Source organism: Epinephelus moara, chromosome 16 (assembly GCF_006386435.1).
Source record: "Epinephelus moara isolate mb chromosome 16, YSFRI_EMoa_1.0, whole genome shotgun sequence".
NCBI classification, from domain to species: Eukaryota; Metazoa; Chordata; class Actinopteri; order Perciformes; family Serranidae; genus Epinephelus; species Epinephelus moara.
Window position 1 is genome coordinate 34,881,441 of NC_065521.1, and position 11,610 is coordinate 34,893,050.

Below are 11,610 nucleotides of genomic sequence, written 5' to 3' on the forward strand. Positions count from 1 at the left end.
TCGAATGACATACTATACTATGACTTTTTTAATCACATTTTAGTCCACATACGATACTATGACTTTTTTTTTATCATATATCGGATGACATACTATACTATGACTTTTTTAAACACAATTTAGTCCATATACTATACAATGACTTTTTTTAATGATATTTCAGATGACATACTATACTATGACGTTTTAATTACATTTTTGACGACATACTATACTATGACTTTTTTTTATCATATTTCCGATGACATACTATACTATGACTTTTTTTTTTTAATCACATTTTAGTCGACATACTATACTATGACTTTTTTTTTTTTTTTGTCCACATACTTGTAAAGGTCGCCTAGTTCTACCTTACACAAGGCATTTAGGGACGGGAAAAATTTATAATTTTTCATGTTCCGCTGTCACATTTATTAATGCTGTATGGTGAATTTATCAGATGCCATTTATATGTACACGGATATGGTATGGACTGAAATATTGTCATTATGTTGATGCCAAAACTTGATATAAGGGGGAAGTGTTGCATGACGGGGAGGACTGAGCAGTCGCCGTTTGGAGGTGCGCGAGGAGTTTCCCGTCTCTAAAGGATCAAACCAAATACAGCAGATTGTTTTTGTTCCTTGTGGATTACCTCAAGACACAACTTTGCTGCCAAGCGGGACGAGTGGTGAGGTTGCGTGGTTCTTTGTTTGTTTTTGTGAACTGCGGCGCTTCATTACGCTCCAACAGACTCCCCTTTAACATACATGTTTTCTTTTTTTGCCGGCTTCTGGGACTTTGATTGACTGCTGGGGGGTAATTCGGGTTATTTTGTGAAGAGTGTGTTCTTTTGATAATGTGGAAAAAGTGTTTGATTACCTGTGAATTGTTTGGTGAACCGGCGCCCACGCCGTTTCTTGTTTAAGTGTTATCTCCGTCCGGACACGGACATGATTTATTTTCTTTCACTAAAGTTTGATTATTGATTCAACTTATTGTGACTCATTCGTTAATCTTCCTTTATTCTGAATATTTTAACACCGCAAGGGTGAGAATTTGGGTTTGTTTTGGATGATAAAGCAAAATTAATTAATCTCTTTTTCGTATCTCAAACACCTCGCACCTGATCCGCCCGTAACCTTTAGATTAGCGTTGTAACTTTTCCTTTGGTTAATTTTATTACAAGGGGAATTGTTACATACTATACTATGACTTTTAATCCCATTTTTGACGACCAACTATACTATGACTTTTTTTTAAATCATATTTCAGATGATATACTATACTATGACTTTTTTATCACATTTAAGCCGACATACTATACTATGACTTTTTTAATCGCATTTTGGTCGAAATATTATACTATGACTTTTTTATCATATTTCGGATGGCATACTATACTATGACTTTTTTATCATGTTTCGGGTGACATATTATAGTATGACATTTTTTAATCACATTTTAGTCCACATACTATACTATGACTTTTTAGTCACAATTTAGTCGAGATACTATACTATGACTTTTTTAATCACATTTCGGATGACATACTATGCTATGACTTTTTTTTAAATCACATTTTAGTCCACTTACTATACTATGACTTCTTAATCACATTTTTGACGTCATACTATACTATGACTTACTATACTATGACTTCTTAATCACATTTTTGACGTCATACTATACTATGACTTTTTTTTTTTTTTAAATCGCATTTTGGTCGACATACTATACTATGACTTTTAATCGCATTTTTGACAACATACTATACTATGACTTTTTTTTTAAATCACATTTTAGTCAACATACTAAACTATGACTTCTTAATCACATTTTTGATGATATACTATACTATGACTTTTCAATCACATTTTGATGATAGACTATACTATGACTTTTTTTTATCATATTTCGGATGACATCCTATACTATGCCTTTTTTAATCACATTTTAATCGACATACTATACTATGACTTTTTAATCACGTTTTGATGACATACTATACTATGACTTACTTTTTTTCATCACATTTTAGTCAACATACTATACTTTGACTTTATTATTACATTTTTGGTGACATAATGTACAATGTTTTTTGTTACATTTTACTTGACATACTATACTATGATAATTTTTATTACATTTTTGGTGACAGGCTATACTATGATGTTTTTTATTCCATTTTAGTGGACATATTATACAGTAATGTTTTTATTCCGTTTTAGTCGATATACTATACCATGTTGTTTTTCAAAAAATTAAATTCTAGTACATGTATTCTACTATGACTTTTTTATACTATATTTTTGATGCTGAACTATGTATAGTCGTATAGCATGTATAGTATGGTATAGTATGTTACCCAAATTTAAAAAAAAATATATAGTCATCATACATACTGTACTATACTATTACCTTTTTTTTTTTATCATGGTATGCTTTACTATTACTTAATCCTCTTTTTATGGCACAATATAGCGTCACTTGTTGATGACAAAAAGCTTGGTGAAACAAAGCAGGACTGTGATACAGAAACGCTCAGGATCTTGGAAAGCTACTTAGATAGCCTCAGGTCATGGGTTTCGTCCCAGTTGAGGGCTAGCAAAATTCCAAGACCCATGTCCAAAGGCAAAAGTGAACAGAGACAAAGCTGAACTGTGCAATCCAAGAGCTCAGGATGTTAGAAGACTGCTCCAAGAGACTGAGATTATGACTCCAGTCCCTGTTGAGGGCTAGTTCATTTTCATGGCAAGTGTCCAAAGAAAAGAGAGATGCTGTTCTTACATTTTTATGCCATACTATGCCATGACTTTTTGCATGACATTTTTTTGTTATACTATAGAACAGCTTTTTATGACATGCTATACTATGATATTTCATGAGAGTTTCTTGGTACACTATACTTTCTGTGAGATTTTTGCCGATGGCATCTCAATCATCATTGTGGGCTAGCTAGTTTTCAAAGCTGGTGTCTAAGGGAATGAGTAAAAGGCTCGGAGAAAAGCAATGAACCATGTACTCCAATAGCTCTGATGGTTAGAAGAATGCTCAGGTTATGAGTTCAATCTCCACTGTGGGCAAATTTATTTCAAATGCCAGTGTCCAAAGGAAAGTTTGGAGAAACAGGTCTGAACTGTGTCATCTAGTAGCCCAAGTTCTTAAAAGTTTCATAGAGAGTTTGAGGTCATTGGCTTGATCCCTTTCGAGGGCTAGTAGTAACTAAAATCACAATATTGACTAGAAAAGTAACTAAAATCAATACAATGTTGATGTTTTACAATTTTATGACATGCTATTTTTTTCCATTACATACTACACTATGACATTTTTACCTTGACTGAGAAACCTGTTGCATTCTTCACATTTATGACATACTATGCTATGACATTTTTAAGACGTTTTTTCATGAAATGCTACATTATGATTTTTTTTTTCTTTTTAATGACGTAGCATACCACTACTTTATGACATACAATACTTTGCCTTTTATGACATTTTTATGGCATATATTCTATAAATTTATGTAGATGCTATCACAGAAGTTATGTCTTCATAAAACCAATGACAACTATAAAATGAGGATTTTGTCCTTGTTTGTTGCTGCACATGGAATAACAACTTGTTTGAACTTGGTCATGTAAATGTTATGTTTTTAAAAGCTTTTATTGGATTTGCGTTGCTAGGAAACAGCAAACACTGCAACAGAAAATAAATTTAGGCACATTTAGAAAGCTTATATCTGCAACAGTGAGATGGGCACATGCAGACACTAAGAAAGAAGTAAAATAAGAGATTTATTTTCATCAAGTAAATGTCTAAAATCCATGCTTTTTTTTCAAAGCACTTTAAATAAATTATCATAACAATGCTTTAAAACAGTAATTTCATTGGTATCAGGGTACCTAACCCCTAAAAAAAAAAAAAAAAAAAAAAAAGTTAAAATATCTTTTAATTTTTAGTTTCAAAAGAGTCCCTACAGGCGATGATGATGTCAAATGTGCAGCGAGGTAAAATAAAACAGACAATGGCGGCAACTTTTTTAATCTGATATGCATGATTTGTACTTCATGGGCTAAAACCACCAGTATAGTCCTTTAACAATATGCTGCAGGCACTATACCTTCACATGAATGATCACATACTGCTAGTTGACAGCACAACTTCTTTTCTGATTTCAGCCTTGGGTAGAATCTTAATTTAGCAATGGCCACTACAAAAACATAACAAACCTAAAAGGTAGACACCACGGCTGAAAAGAAACTCAGTTAGCAATCAGTGCAGCCAGTCAAGACAGTACAAGGAGCAGGATGAGATGACCCTTACTTGCTCTCTTTTAGCACAGCAGGTCAATGAACCAACAGCGCACTGCATCTCCTCCTCATTGATTGACCTGTCAGAGCACGTCAATGCACACGCAGACAGAATAAGCCCTGCTGTTACACACTGCTCACACATGAACTCACAAATCTCTCTCCTCAAACTACAAGCAAACCGAGGTAAAGTGAAACCTGCGCCCGCCCTCCCACCGGCCAGACTCAGGGGTTGACAGGGTAAGTCAAGATGAATTAATTCAGGTAAAAGTCACATGATTACCAGAATTGCCCCATGCTGAATTCTAACCCGGCGTGTTTATACATGTGGGTGGTTTAAATCTGATATTGATCTGTGCTTATTTCACCAGTTTTTCCAGCTAAGTTCTGCAGGTCATCACTGCCCCTGTGTGCCATGTGGGAAAGAGGTTAACTGCTGAGAATTACTGCAGTCCAGTCTGACATTATCGTCTCATACTGAAGCAATATTTAAGACATCTGGGGAGATAGGCTTATTCACTCTCTTGCTTAGAGAGCTCTCTTGCTTAGATCCACTACTTTTAGGCCCTGTGTCCACATAGCGCCTTTTTCTGAGCGCCAGAAGAAGGCCAGCGTCTTTTTTCAATTGTCCCAATGAGGAGAGAGCGTCTGTGGCCGCCTAGGGTTTTTTCTGGCCGCTCCTCCTTTTTTGTGCAGCCGCTCCGAGCGTTTTGAGTTGAAAATCCCTGAACTTTTCAGAGGGGCGCTGGTGTCGTCACCAGCGCTTTTTCCAGGCAACCAATCATATCGCGGAACTCGTCACCCTGGTAACCAGAAAAAATGGAGGAGAAGCTGGTGATGGCCGTGTCCGTCTATCCGGAGTTGTATGACATGTCACACAGACATTACCATAACAGTGACTATATATATATATATATATAGGCCTATATAAATTGAGAGATTTTACAGCAACACACATGTAATCAATTCTAACCCATACAGTGGTGGCAAAGTTACTGAGTACATTAACACAAATCCTACAAATAAAACATGATGACTTCACCAGCTGTAGCATTAAAAGATTAACACAGTATATGTATCATACGGAAGACGAGAACGGCCATGTATTTTTTTTGTGTGTGTGCACTGTTATCTCGTGATAACGACTTATTATTTCGTTATATCGCCGGGGCGATTATTTCCTCATTCATTGCCTCAAGGGGGGACAGCCCTGCAGGCAGGGAGAGAGCAGCTCGCGAGGGCTGCTCTCTCCCTGCCTGCTGAGGGACTGTTTACGCTTTTACGCACGGGTCGGTGGTGAAGTGGCGCACGACTCGTGCTACGGACGGATGGACGGACAGTAGGGCTGGGCGGTATACCGGTTTGTACCGAAAACCGGTATTTATTTTCGTTATGATATGAATTTTTCATATACCGCAATACCGGTGAATAGCCCAAACAACGTCCGGAACGTGCGCGGCGGGAAAGTGTTTCAGCGGGGACCCATTTCACCGCTGCACACCACAGGCACGCTTGAGCGGGTGAGAGTGAGAGCATAGAAAAGTTTAGAGGCGAGAATGGCTGCCGGAGAGAGTCCTGAAAGCAAAGCAACTGTACACGATGACCCAGAAGAACTCATACCAAAAAGAGCAGTGTTTCCCCTATATGCAACTAACAGCGGCGCACCACCGTTTACAATTCTCCTCTGTCCTCTGTATCGCGCACGGCTGAGTTTCCCCCCGATGCGCACACACCCACACCCACACACACAGACAAAGCGCACACACAGGTGAGCACACTAGAGCACAGCTCGGGACGCACTTTCCTGACCGAAGACGACCCGTCCCGAGTCCGAGACAGTTACGGCCAGGCTCCACCGGGCACGTCAGCGGCGCGAGTCTCCTAGCAGCTCGCCCCCGTTAATCAGCGGCTCCACCGGCAACGGGAGCGGCGCGACAACCCCCGTCTGTCGCGGCTCTTCTATTTTTGTCGTGCTTCACTCCCCTACGCGACCCTCCAGCAGATAAAAACTAGGCTACATGAAATAGTGTGCTAAACGAGCACAATGTGTTTATAAATTAATAAACCATTATCAGAGGTGATATGTGATGATGTTTATCCGTGACATTGTGTAAATGTCTGTGGCGGACTTTTGAAAGCGAGTAGATGACAAACAGTACAGTAAACTTGTAGATAACTCAAATATCTTTAATAACTTAGGTGGAAAATGCTTTAACATTTCACGCAGCCTACATGCAGCCTCTCGGCTCGGCAAACGGTAAACAACCCCGCTGGCTTCTCTACGTGTCGCTTCCGTACGCAGTCAGTGGAGCCCAAATGAATGGAGCGGAGCGTGTGTTGTGTTCAGGCGTTGTCAGGTAAATAACAAATTCCGGCACTTGAATAGGCCATAGCACAACACAGCAGCATGTCAAGTTGGCCGAACCTGAGCAAAATACCATGAAATACCGTGAAACCGATATGATTTTTCTTAAAACCGTGATATGAAAATTTTGTCATACCGCCCAGCCCTAACGGACGGACAGACAGACAACCACGTATCTAAAACAGGTAATACATCTGGCTACATCTTTCCCAATCTAAAACAGGTAATACATCTGGCTACATCTTTCCCACATCAAAGATCCGTGATCACCTACACCGCGTGCGTAAAAGCGCACACAATTCCGTGTCCTCTCACCGCGGATGCAGTGATTTGATGGCCCGGTACTCGTTGTAGCCCACTCTTATAAGACCCAATAATAATAATAATAATAATAATAATAATAATAATAATAAGCTACTGTGGACCTATATGCCATGCCTTTTAATTAAATTACCAGAGAAGTTCGCTGAAAAGCAGGTAATGTCAGCCTGAATTACTCGCGTGCGTCCCTGGTGAGAATCGGCGTGCCTGGCGGCTAACCTAAAATAGGCCTGGAACCGGTCTCCATCTAACCGCAGCTCTTGGACGAGGCGATGGTATTCACCGTATTGATGCCTCCAACGGTTAGTGTCATGCACCCACATCCTCCTTGCTCTACATGTACGTCTGTCAGATTGAGCAGTGACAGCAGGGACATCACTATTAAGCCTATCCAAACATAATATGAGCGCAAGCATCTTCCGGTTGGTGCTCATCGTGAAAGAAATGTCAAACTATAGATAGAAAACAAAGAGGCGATGCTGCAAAACTGCGCAACTACAGGAATTGTCAAGATATTGTTGTCATAGAAACGAAAACCCTCGTGAGCGTTTTTTTTGGGGCGCACAGACGCTTCATCCCAGTGCTCCGCAGCGCCCTTCCAGCGCCTTTCTGCCAGAAAAGGCGCTATGTGGACACAGGCCCTTATAGAATAGAATACAGTAAATAAAGCTATCAGTCAAATAGCTTAGCATAAGGACTTGGCACAGCTGGACTGGCTCTGTTCAAAGGTGATAATGTCTTTAAAGCAAGGATGCTCAAAGATCTGAGTGCCAATTTCGGGGGGCAGCACAGGAAACTGTGCCACTGAAGTCAATGACTTTAGCTAACAGAACTAGCACTGATGACAGATTGTAATTCCTGCGACACTCATGGGGGGCCAATAGTGTATTTAATGTAAACTATTTAAAGTAAAAGTATTGAGATGAACCACAAATGATTAAAATATATTGCATGCATTTTGAGCCACTCAAAAATGTTTCTGAGGGAATGTTTCTGCCATTTGACACGCGGGCAGGAGGTTGGCATCAGCAGACCTGAGAGTGTGGGAGGGAGTGTGGCGGTAGAGGAGCTCAGACAGGTGGGGGGGGGGGGGCAGGTTGTGGAGGGCTTTAAGGGTGATGATGAGGAGTTTGAAGTGGATATGCTGGAGGACAGGGAGCAGGTGGATGTTATGAAGAACAGGGGTGATGTGGTCAAGGGTGCGAGAGTGTGTGAGAAGATGAGCAGCTGAAGTCTGGATATATTGTAGTTTCTTGAGAATTTTGGATGATGAACCATAGGAGACTGCTGCAGTAATCAAATCTGGAAGTGATGAATGTGTGAATGAGAGTCTCAGCAGCTGTAAGGTGGAGGGGTGGACGGAGGCAGGTGATGTTTCTGAGATGGAAGAAGGCTGTTTCGGAGATGTGTTTGATATGTTGGTCAAAGGAGAGGGTTTGATCGGAGATGACACCATGCCAGCATAGCAGAATCAAAAGAATTCCTTTAACTGGCAAAAATACAATGACAGAAGAACAGCTTCTCCCTCGCACTTGATCCAGCACCACAAAGACGTCTGCATCTCTATCATTAAGCACACAAAGCATCATCGCAAATGACATCTCCGTCTGGTTGGGTTTTATTTTGGCGTCAGACAGTGCTCAAGCCCGGATCAGACAGACCCAGACAAAACTCACAAACACGCACAAATGGCACCGTGACTTCTGCCAGGGGAGGTGATATCGTCACATTAATGTGAGTGTGGGGGGGATTAAGTGCTGTATTTTCTCCCTTTGTGCACTTCACCAGAACATCCCATGACGCTAATGTCACTGACATCACCAGTAACTGCATTTTGTGAAAGCTTATTATATGTCTGCAGAATGAATGGGTCAGCATTAACCAAACTCGAGACTCCATAAAAGCACCAATTAATCTTTCCATTTTAGTAGAAGGGCATTTTTTAAAAACCATGTAGCCGAAAGTAATCTGAATTCATTCATGTGTTCTTGTTTAACAAATAGGCACAAAAAAATATTGGAAAAACTAATTCACTCCTGGGAAGTGAATGCGTGGTGCTTTGTTACATTTATCAAGTCAAAACATTTCTAAGAATACAAAGTGTGGAGAGAACTCCAATTTGCCCTGCAACATTGTAACATCTGACAATGACTCTGAGACCGTGCACTCTGGCAAAGTGTTTTAAAAAATCTCCTCAAACTACTCTGGCTCATCTATTTTACCTACACTGGCTTTACCTTTTCTATCCTCTATGTCTAGTGTGTTTTGTCCCTGTGCATGACCCTTACGCGCCTACATTGTAATTGAAATTATTCAAAAGATTTATGGCAAAAATCAGAAATGCCTGAAGAAACTTTAATATGTAAGTTGAGTTAGAACCATAGTCACAATCATATTTAACACAAGTTATGCTTATAACATCATTAACTACACCAATTAATGCCTTAATTTCATTGTCAACAAACGTATCCTCATAAAACACATGGGAGATACTTATATTAACTCCATATATTACAGTTATGGCTCTAAGCCTGATGAATGAAAATGAATGAAATGAAATGATGTCAGGCTGAAGCTGCTCAGTATGCTTGAAGGGAAAAAAGGGCAACAAGTTATGATTTTTTAAATCAGAAACAAACCCTGTAGTCCAATTATAAATTTGTGCTACAGAAACATGATTTTTTTTTCTATCTAATAAAGCAACTTTCAACCCCCTCAAAATTATTTCATCTCGCTACAAGATTCCAAGAAAATTATTTTCCTCATCACTAGACAAACATTTATACAGCAAGATGCTCTGAAATGTAATAATCTTTTTTTGTGGGGGTGGTGGGGGGGGGGCTGTGTTTTAATGATATTTGTAATGGTGAAAAAATGAAGTGAAGGTAGTTATAGCACTATAAACAAACACTCGGCTTTAAGTAAATGTCCTGCATTCAAAATACTTAAGAGGCAAAATGTACTTAGAGTAAAAGTAATAAAAGAATATACATTCTGTGGGGAGATTGCCAAAGTGTACTTAAAGCCGTGTTTCCACCAAGCATCATTTCAGTTCAGTACACATTATGGTTATTTCTGCATTTCCATGGACAAAAGTTATGGATGGCACCAACGGAACCATTTCATACTCTCCCCATTTTTCGTCACCTCTCTGCTGCAAGTACCCCTCACAGCAATGTGCAGTTGGGGGAAGTGCTCAGTATGGGTAGGATCATCAAATCATTGGCAGCATATGAAGAAATAAAAACAGAATTGTAAACTGACCTCTTGGTTCTCTGGTGGAAAAGCAGAGCAGAGCACAGCGTGGGTCAGCTGGAGGCTGCTTATAGGCTGTGGGATAGAGCCAGGTGGCTGAGAGTCAAGCCAGCGCCCACGGAGCATGCTGGAGGTTTTACCATTGCTGAAGAGGCAGTCATAGCAGATGAGGAAAGCCAAGGCCTGCAGAGCATGTTAGAGGCTTCACATCCAGGGGTGTACGGACTCCCGCACTCCCTCTGGTTCTCTAACATGCTCATGGGCCCTGGCTCCCCTTTGACCCAGGCTTTGCTCTGCTCCTCTGCTAGAGAACCAGAGATATGGCACGAGGGCGGCGAAGTTCGGCCTATGGCCCTCTGTCGGCTTTCCTCATTTGTCCATAAACCCCTGGATGTGGAGCTGTGGAGTTCTGTCTGTGTTTTTCGGGTATATCATAGGGCAGAACTTGCTGAGAAAAGTAGTGGAATCCATAACAATGCAGATATTCATCAAATTCAGTGCTCCATGTTTCTATTTTCCAAGCTGCTGTTGTCATATTCCTATATAACTTTTTATACAGAATGCGCCTTATTCGGGGCAATAGGGGACATGACCAAGTAACAAAACATGTAGCTCAGCGTGTGACGTAAACAGTGACATGGGAGGGAAGCCGCAGCTACTGTCATTTGACGGTTAATGGTCTCTTCATTTGCGAGGGCAAGGAGGGCGTACAATTCCTTATCTCCCCAGTTGCTCATCTTTAAAGTGTCTGTCAGGTTTGCGTTTCCCTCTTGCTACTAGCTGCTCATTAATTCCTGCTCAGTGTTGGGTAAGGGTTACTTTAAAAGTAATCAAAGTACGTTACTGCGTTACTTTCTAAAAAAGTAACCAGTTACTTTACTGCGTTACTCCCTGAGTAAAGTAACTCAATTACTTTAAAAGTACTTCTAATGTTACTCCCTGAGAAAAGTAACTCAAGCACTTTTAAAGTACTTTTGAGTATTCTACATTTCCTATTGGGCAATGGACCACAGGGCGCTAAGCCTACATTATTTTGTCTCCAAAATTAAAGTTATGGACCACTTGCCCTTCACTGAGATCCAATTCTCCCAACATTAACAAATAGCGGCGGGGCTTTTACTCACCACAACTGCAGAGGCTCCCAGCTTCATTTGAAACAAACTACATTATAGACAGTCCGTTATTTATTAATCCCTCTGTGTGTTTATATATTTATTTTTTATCCGCCCATTGTCTTTGTAAAGTTAACATATCGCACCGTCATTTCAAACTCAACACTTGTTTCAAATTAAAAGCCCCTTATAACCTCGGCTGAGAGAATCCCTCCATTTTCTAAATAGGCTTTTATTCTGAAACATTTTTCAAAACTTC